The sequence below is a fragment of the Monodelphis domestica genome, chromosome 6 (genome assembly GCF_027887165.1).
Source record: "Monodelphis domestica isolate mMonDom1 chromosome 6, mMonDom1.pri, whole genome shotgun sequence".
NCBI classification, from domain to species: domain Eukaryota; kingdom Metazoa; phylum Chordata; class Mammalia; order Didelphimorphia; family Didelphidae; genus Monodelphis; species Monodelphis domestica.
In genome coordinates this window covers 69,289,222-69,298,203 of record NC_077232.1, presented here as the reverse complement: position 1 = coordinate 69,298,203, position 8,982 = coordinate 69,289,222, and positions in this window count along the sequence as shown.

The window sequence follows — 8,982 nt, the reverse complement described above, 5'->3', positions numbered from 1 at the left end:
ATGTCATACAACTTATGTGAAATGTGAAAGTGTGTATGTTTGCTATTGTAATTAAATGGGCTATTGAGAATTTTGGGGATATTGATACTACATATTTGTACTACTGTTCAATTCATTTGCCTTCTACTCACAGTGATCATGGCCAGATACAAAGAGGAAATGGATCTCATTTTTGGTGAGAAATCCTTGTAATCTTTATTTTCTTAGCTGACACAGTATGTCAATGATTATAAGCTATATTTTAGAATTTTTTAAAGACTTTTATTATATTTTTCTTGCATGTGCAATATACTATTTGTTTTTTTTATTTTTTCCCTCTCTTTTTTATATTTGAAGCATATGTCACCAGCATTAAGATTTTCTTGAACTTTTTGACTTTTCAGTAATACAAGTGAAATACATTTGCCAATGCATGCCCTAAAAAGCTAGAGACTATAAAAACGATGCCACTAATTATTTAAAAAATTATGGGACTTTGCTTAATGATTCTGTCTGATTCCAGGACAAGATATACACACAAGAGCCATTGCACAGAGCCAAAGAAAAGCCAATCCAGGATGGATTGATGCACTTCTAGGCCAATATAAAGGTCTTGAACCTAGTGTGAAGACTCAAGGTTACTGTGTTTATCATTGCTAGACCTAGGCCTTCCTTGTGTCCACACAGCTAATATCATCTGCAATGGGGATAAACTAGATGCATTCCCAATAAGATCAGTGTAAAGATTAAAATTTAGGGGAGACTGAGGCAGGTATAAATTAGTTTCTCTCTGAAAGGACTATTATATTTTTTAGAGGTTTATTAAGGATTAAGGATTAAAGAAAATACAGGATAAGGAAAACGTGCCTAGGCCAGAGAGAGGCCATGTTTACCCGGAAGTCCTGGAGTCTTTTTGCTAGTATCCTATTTAAGATTTTTGCATCTATGTTCATTAAAGAGATTGGTCTATAATTTTCTTTCTCTGTTTTTGTCCTGCCTGGTTTTGGAATCAGTACCATGTTTGTGTCATAAAAGGAGTTTGGTAGAACTCCCTCTTTGCTTATTATGTCAAATAGTTTGTATAGTATTGAGATTAACTGTTCTCTGAATGTTTGATAGAATTCACTTGTGAATCCATCGGGTCCTGTGGATTTTTTCTTAGGGAGTTCTTTGATGGCTTTTTGGATTTCATTTTCTGATATGGGATTATTTAAGAATTCTATTTCTTCTTCTGTAGGTCTAGGCAGTTTGTATTTTTGTATATATTCATCCATATCACCTAAATTGGTGTATTTATTGCCATATAATTGGGCAAAGTAATTTTTAATGATTGCCTTAATTTCCTCTTCATCGGAGGTGATGTCTACAAAGTATCTTAAAGTCCTGACTTCAGACATTTTTCTTTCATTCAATACATGTGCATACTTAGCTTTAGCTCCTGATTTTATAACTAATCTCATGGATTCAATGTCTGATGCTTCCTGGTCAGTACATAGCTTGCAATGTTGACAGCACGTGTTTGTATTTGCTCTATAATATGTCTTTCCCTGTGTGCTTTTACTGTTTGCCTCATATTTCTTCTTCAGAGAACAATTCTTAATAAGGTGTCCAACCTTGTGACACAGGAAAAACTTTCTGGTTTCTCTTTGTCCCCTGCTCTGTTGGTATGAGGGTCTAGAGTATGTCTTTATGGTCTGCAAGCTCTTAATTTGCTCTCTTTTTGCTTCAATGATTCTTCTGTGGTTTTCAATTTTTGTTTTAATTCATTCATTTCAGAATGCTCTTCATTGTGACTGTCCCATAAATATGATGATGCCTCTCAGAGTTCAGAAGGATTGACATTGTCATACTTGGGGAAATAGTTTCTGAAGAAGTTTTTCAGATGTGAGTTGCAACCCCTAAGGAACAGCCTTCTCACATGAGCCACAGACTCTTCTGAATTCTTATTTATCCCTATGATAGACTCTGCTATCTCAGCTAAGGGATCAATAAAGCTGGCAGGATGCTTTGTACTTTCTTGAACCAATTTATCAATTTTAGGATTAGAATAGAAAGACTTTATGGCCTGAAGAAGATCCTCCCTGAATTTCCTCAAAATAAGCCATGCTAGATGGATTAGCAAAATGAAAGTCTTCTCTCTGTTCTTCCCTGGGCCAACTTGTCAGGGTGCTATCAGTTCTGGTCTTATCAATAAATTTCTTATGCTCATGGGGGCTAAATAATTCTGAAAGGAGGAACCCTGCATCCTGAAAATTGGGCTCAAAAATTTTAAACACCCTCTTCAATTCCTTGAGTGCACAGTAAGGTTCACAGAGAAATTTTGGAAATCTGTGATGGATAGAAACGAGTTCCTGTGTGGAAAACTGTTTGTGCACTTTTGAATGAATCACACTTGCATTGTCTGATATCTTTACAATGTCCCTTAGTGGTAATATTTTTTTTCAGCATCATTGCCATTTTTCTGAACTCCTTTGTTGTTCTTTTAATTTGCTTTCTTATCCTCACATTTTGCATCTGGTTTGCTTACCAAAACTTACCTAGATGCCCCAGTGTCCAAAAGACAATCATAGTATGAATTTCTCACATTTAAAGTGACATGAAGTACCTTACTATGTGGGGGGAATGTATAGGGATAATTGGCATTAAAATATCAGGGTCTGGAAAATCAAAGGTTTCACTCTTTGATTCCAAGGCCCTTACTTCTCCATCACACCTTCATAAAGATGCTTGGGCAGTTTTCTGGGATCCCCCACACTGACTGGGATTTTCACTCAGAGTATAGCATGGACGAGCTCCATTTTTATATATTATTGTTGGACATTTTGTTGTGTATTATCATTTGCCTCATTTTGACCACTGTCATTATTTTGATTTGCATTACAATTCCTATAGTTATTATTTCTAAAGTTGTTATTATTTCTTTCCCCCAAATCCAGCTCCTATAAACCATCATTACATAGCCTCTCTTTCCACAGTAAAGGCATGTTAATGATTTATCTGTGGATTCCTGCAAAGGGGCTATGGTCTCTCCCTGACTTTTCAGTTATCTTTTTAACATTTCAATTTCTTTCTTTAAGTCTTCCACTGATTTATTGTTTTCCTTATGTCTTTTTTACATGGTCCTTATAAACATATACTGCTACTCTTCTCAATTCTTTGAGGTCCATAGAGTCCTAATTCAGACAGCTAGTTTTTTTTAAATTTTCTTTTTTTTTTTTAAACATTATTTTATTTGGTCGTTTTCATACATTATTCACTGGAAACAAAGATTGTTTTCTTTTCCTCCCCTCCCCTTCTCCCCCACCCACCCCCGCCTTTCCCTCTCCCATAGCCGACGCATGATTCCACTGGCTATCACATGTGTTCTTGACTCGAACCCATTTCCCTGTTGTTGGAATTTGCATTATAGTGTTCATTTAGAGTCTCTCCTCAGTCATATCCCCTCCAACCCTGTAGTCAAGCAGTTGCTTTTCATCAGTGTTTTTACTCCCACAGTTTATCCTCTGCTTGTGGGTAGTATTTTTTTTTAGATCCCTGCAGATTGTTCAGGGAAATTGCATTGATACTAATGGAGAAGTCCATCACCTTCGATTGTACCACAATGTATCAGTCTCTGTGTATAATGTTTTCCTGGTTCTGCTCCTTTCGCTCTGCATCACTTCGTGGAGGTTGTTCCAGTCTCCATGGAATTCCTCCACTTTATTATTCCTTTTAGCACAATAGTATTCCATCACCAACATATACCACAATTTGTTCAGCCATTCCCAAATTGAAGGGCATCCCCTCATTTTCCAATTTTTGGCCACCACAAAGAGCGCAGCTATGAATATTCTTGTACAAGACTTTTTGTCCATTATCTCTTTGGGGTACAAGCCCAAGACAGCCAGTTTTAAAGTATTCTTTTACCACTGAACAACAATTCTCAATGAATATTCTATGTATATTTCTAATATCCCTTTCTCTGGACAAATCAAAGTCCATATATATATTTCCCACATCAATAAATCTGTCCATAAACTGGGAGGGAGTCTCATCAATTTCTTGTTGGGTTCTTTCAAATTCTGACCATGAATTAGCTCTATCTAAGCAAGCTCTCATGACTGTCAATAATGCTTCTCTGGCTTGGTTTAGTTTTGTGTAATCTAGTTCAACACTGGGGTTCCAGTGTGGATTTTCAGTTGGCCAATGATTTGCTCCCCTACCTCACTTCTGATTAGCCAGAGAGATGGCTTTATTTTTCTCTCTTTTTGTCAGAAATTTTTCTAATACATTTTCAACATCCATCTAAGTGGGGTCAAAAGTTTTGAATATGTTCTCCAATTTTTAAATAATTAATATTGATTCTTTCTCAAATGAGGGAAGGCCTTCCTTGAATTTATTTAAATCTTAAGGACTGAAAGGTGTATGGTGTCTTTTAGATACCAAGTTCCCATTTTTATTAAAAGTGTGTACTTCTCTTAAGGGAAATAAACTTCTATATGAATTATCTGGTGTTCCTGTCTCTAGGCTTCTTGCCCCATTTTCAATGGGGTAGGTAAGAGAAGGTAAGAAGAAGGGGAGGGCAAGCTGAGGGGTAGGGGCTGTGGGCTTGGAGTGCCAGAAGGATGAGAGGTAGGAGCAGTATGTTAAATGAATTGGGCAGGGTGGGAGGCAGCATGATGGTTAGGAGTATGGGGGGGATTAAGATAGTGTGGGCAGGACAAGCAGCATGGGTGGGTGGGGTAGCCAGGGAAATGGGGATGGGGCTGGAGTCATCATAGGTGGGGATTGGGGCCAGGGCCAGGGGGGTGGGATAGGAGGCATGGGCTGGGGAGGGGATAGGGTTGAGGAGCAGGGCAGGAGGCATGGGCAGAGGTTAGGACTGAGGGGGGCAGGATAGGAGGCATGGGTAGGGGGAAGAGTGGGTTGGTTAGGAGTGGGGCAGGCTAGGGCTAAGGGGTCAGGGTAAGAGGAATGGGCAGAGGAAGGAGTGGGTTGGGGAGTAAGGGGAGGAGGAAGTTGGGTATGGGAGGGGGTGATTTGAGAACTAGGAGTCAAATTGTGTAGAGCAGGGTGGGACAGAGATTCTGATAATGATGAAGTATGGAGCGATAAATCACTTCTATTCTGGCATGTTATGGAGTTCCTTTTAATGCTTTTCATAAAAGCATTAAACTAAAATTCACAGTTCACTTAATTTACTTATAATTTCCTTCTTTATATTTGTCATTTACCCATTCTGAATTTATCTTGGTGGAGCATGTGAGATGTTATTGAAATCTATTCTCTCTTATACTGCTTTTTACTTTTCCTAGCAGTTTTTATCATAGTGGGTTCTTGTCCCCAAAGTTGGGATCTTTGGGTTTATCATACACTATCTTGCTGAGGTCATTTGCCCCAAGTCTATTCCATTGATCCTTCCTTCTGTCTCTTAGCCAGTACCATATTGTTTTGATGATCCCCACTTTATAGTAGAGTTTAAGATCTGGTACTGCTAGGCCCCTATCCTTTACATTTTTTCATTTTTTCTCTTGATATTCTTGATCTTTTGTTCTTCCAAATGAATTTTGTTATAATTTTTTCTAATTCTATAAATTTTTTTGATAGTTTGATAGGTATGGCACTGAATAAGTAAATTAGTTTAGGTAAGATTGGCATTTTAATTTTATTATATTAGCTTGTCCTACCCATGAACAATTAATGTTTTTCCAATTGCTGGGTCTAGTTTTATTTGTGTGAATAGTGTTTTGTAATTGTGTTCATATAATTCCTGAGTTTGTCTTGTCAGATAGATTCCCAAATATTTTGTCTAGAGTGATTTAAATTGAGGGTCTCTTTCTAACTCTTGCTGCTGATTTTTATTGGAAATAAATAGAAATGTTGATGATTTATGTCAATTTATTTTGTTTCCTGCAACTTTGCTAAAATTATTAATTATTTCCACTAGCTTTTTAGCTGATTTTTTGGGATTCTCTAAGTATACATTATCTTCAATGAGTGATAGTTTAGTTTCCTCACTTCCTACTTTAATCTCTTTGATTTCTTTTTCTTCTCTAATTGCCACAGCTAGTGTTTCTAGTACAATGTTAATAGAGGTGATAATGGGCATCCTTGTTTCACACCTGATCTCATTGGGAAGGATCCTAACCCATCCCTATTATAGATATTTTCTGATTTTTTTTGTTTATTCATTTATTTAATTAATTAATAATATTTTTCCATAGTTACTTGAATCATATTCTTTCCCTCTCCTCCTCCCACCCCACCTTGTGTTGCCAATTAGCAATTTCACTGAGTTTTACATGTTTCATTTAACAAGACCTATTTCCATATTATTAGTATTTGTAGTAGGGTGATTTTTAGAATCTACAACCCCAATCATATCCTTGTCAAACTATGTGATCAAAAACTTTTTTTCTTCTGTATTTATACTCCCACAGGTCTTTCTCTGAATGTGGATAGTGTTCTTTCTCATAAGTCCCTCAGAATTGTCCTGGATCATTACATTGCAGCTAGTAAAGACGTCTATTATATTATATTTATATTTGATTGTACTTGATGTATATTTGAGTGTATATCTGTCCCTGTGTTTAATAATGTTCTCCTGGTTCTGCTCCTTTCACTCTGTATCAATTCCTGGAGGTCTTTCCAGTTCACATGGAATTCCTAGAGTTCATTATTCCTTTTAGCACAATAGTATTCTATCACCAACACATACCACTTTGTTCAGCCATTCCGCAATTGAAAGGCATACACTTTTTTTCCATTTTTTTTTGCCACCACAAGGAGTGCAGCTATGAATATTTTTGTACAAGTCTTTTTCCTTATTATCTCTTTCAGTTATAAACCCTTTAGTGGTAAGGCTGGATCAAAAAGCAGGTGGTCTTTTAATGCCCTTTGTGTATAGTTCCAGATTGCCTTCCAGAATGGTTGGACTAATTCACAACCCCACCAGCAATGAATTAATGTCCCTACTTTGTCACATCCCCTCCAGCATTCATTACTTTTCTTTGCTGTCATATTAGCCAATCTGCTAGGTATGAGGTGGTAACTCAGAGTTGTTTTGATTTGCATCTCTCTTATAAGATGTTTAGATTGTTGATGGTTTTAAATAAATACTGTTTATTATTTTGAGGAAAGGCCTATTCCTGTATTTTTTAATGTTTTTAATAGGAATGAGTGTTGTATTTTGTCAAAGGCTTTTTCTGTATCTATTTTTTTATATCTTCAAAAAGTCATTTATTCCATTTAGAAGTGTAACAGAAGTATAACTACAAAATGATGTTATTTATATTCAGGCACAATTGTAGAATAAATGCCTATATCCTTTGGAGAGTCAAATTCTCTGGCATTAATAATATATGTATTTCTATAACCAACCACAATTCCAGAGGACTCAAAATGAAACATGTCACCCACTTCTTCATAGAGAGGTGATAGACTCTCAGAGTACAAACTAGGACATAATTTATTTTTTTTTCCAGACATAGCCAGTGTCTACTTTGTTTTGTTTGAGCATATGTGTTTGGAATAGAGTTTTTATTTTTTCTTTCTCTCTCATTTGGAGAGTGGAGTGGAAAGAGAGAATGTAGATAGGAAAATAAGAATTAATTTTAAAATAAATAAAATCAAATTTAAAAACAGATATTTGCAGAATCTGAGTTAGAAAAGAGTTCCGAAGTCTTCTCAATCAATCCACACAAAAATCCATCCCTTTTCCAATATCCTTAACAAATGTTCCTCTTCTTGAAAGGCTGCAGGGCAAGAAACAAGTATACCACATCCCAGGTCAGTTCACTCTACTTTGGCATTGCTCTAATTGCCAGGAACCTTTTCATTACATCTAAATGAAACCAGTCTCTCTGTAGTGTCCAGATAAGGCTCCAACTTTTGGCTTTTGTGGCCAATCAGAACAAGTTAAATCCTAGAATATCACTTCAAAAAACAATAACAGCTGACATTATTTATATAGTGCTTACTGTGTGCCAGGGACTATATTAAGTGCTTCATTATCCTCACAACAACCCTGGGAAGTAGGTGCTATTGTTCCCATTTTACAGATGAGGAACCTGAGGCAGATTAACTGACCTGCCTGTGGTCATACAATTAAGCATCTGATGCTAGATATGAATTCCTCTTTTTTTTAACAAGTTTTTTTTCAGTTACATATAGAAACAACTCAGAAGGATCTACAAGAAAGAACACTATCCACATCCAGAGGAAAAATTATGGGAGTAGAAACACCAAAGAAAAACAACTGCTTGATTACATGGGTCAAAGGGAATATGATTGGGGATGTAGACTCTAAATGAACATCCCAGTGCAAACATCAACAACATGGAAATAGGTTCTGATCAAGGACAAATGTAAAACCCAGTGGAATTCTGCTTTGGCTACAGTAAGCAGTTAGAGGAGGGGAAAGAGGGAGAGAATATGATTCTTATAACCAAGGCATAATGTTCTAAATTGATTAAATAAAGAAAATTTTCATTAAAAAAAGAGATTGTTTCTAGGGGCAGCTAGGTGGTTTAGTGGATTGAGGGCAAGGCCTAGAGATGGGGCTCCTGGGTTCAAATTTGGCCTCAGACCCTTCCTAGCTGTGTGACCCTGGGCAAGTCACTTAATCCCCATTTCCTAGCCCTTACTACTCTTCTGCCTTGGAACCAATACACAGACAGAAAGAAAGTAAGGGTTTAAAAATTGTTTTTCTGTATCTGTTGTAAGATAACCATCTGAATTCTATTGTTTTGTGATGATAACTGAATGTTGATTGGAGATGATTTTTATGGTGACTCTGGATCTGCTCTGGTTTACTCCACCATCTTGGCTCTGTCACTGTTAAGATTAAAATTTTAGTTTCTCTGCTAGAAGTATTATATTTTTTAGAGGTATAAGAATTAATGAAAATACAAAATAAGAAAGCACATGTCTAGGAGGGCTGAAAGGCCCATTCAATTTCACTTGCTACATCTTGGGAGATGTGTGTGTTTGGAAGAGCAAGCAGGAAGAGAGCGCAGTAGTCTT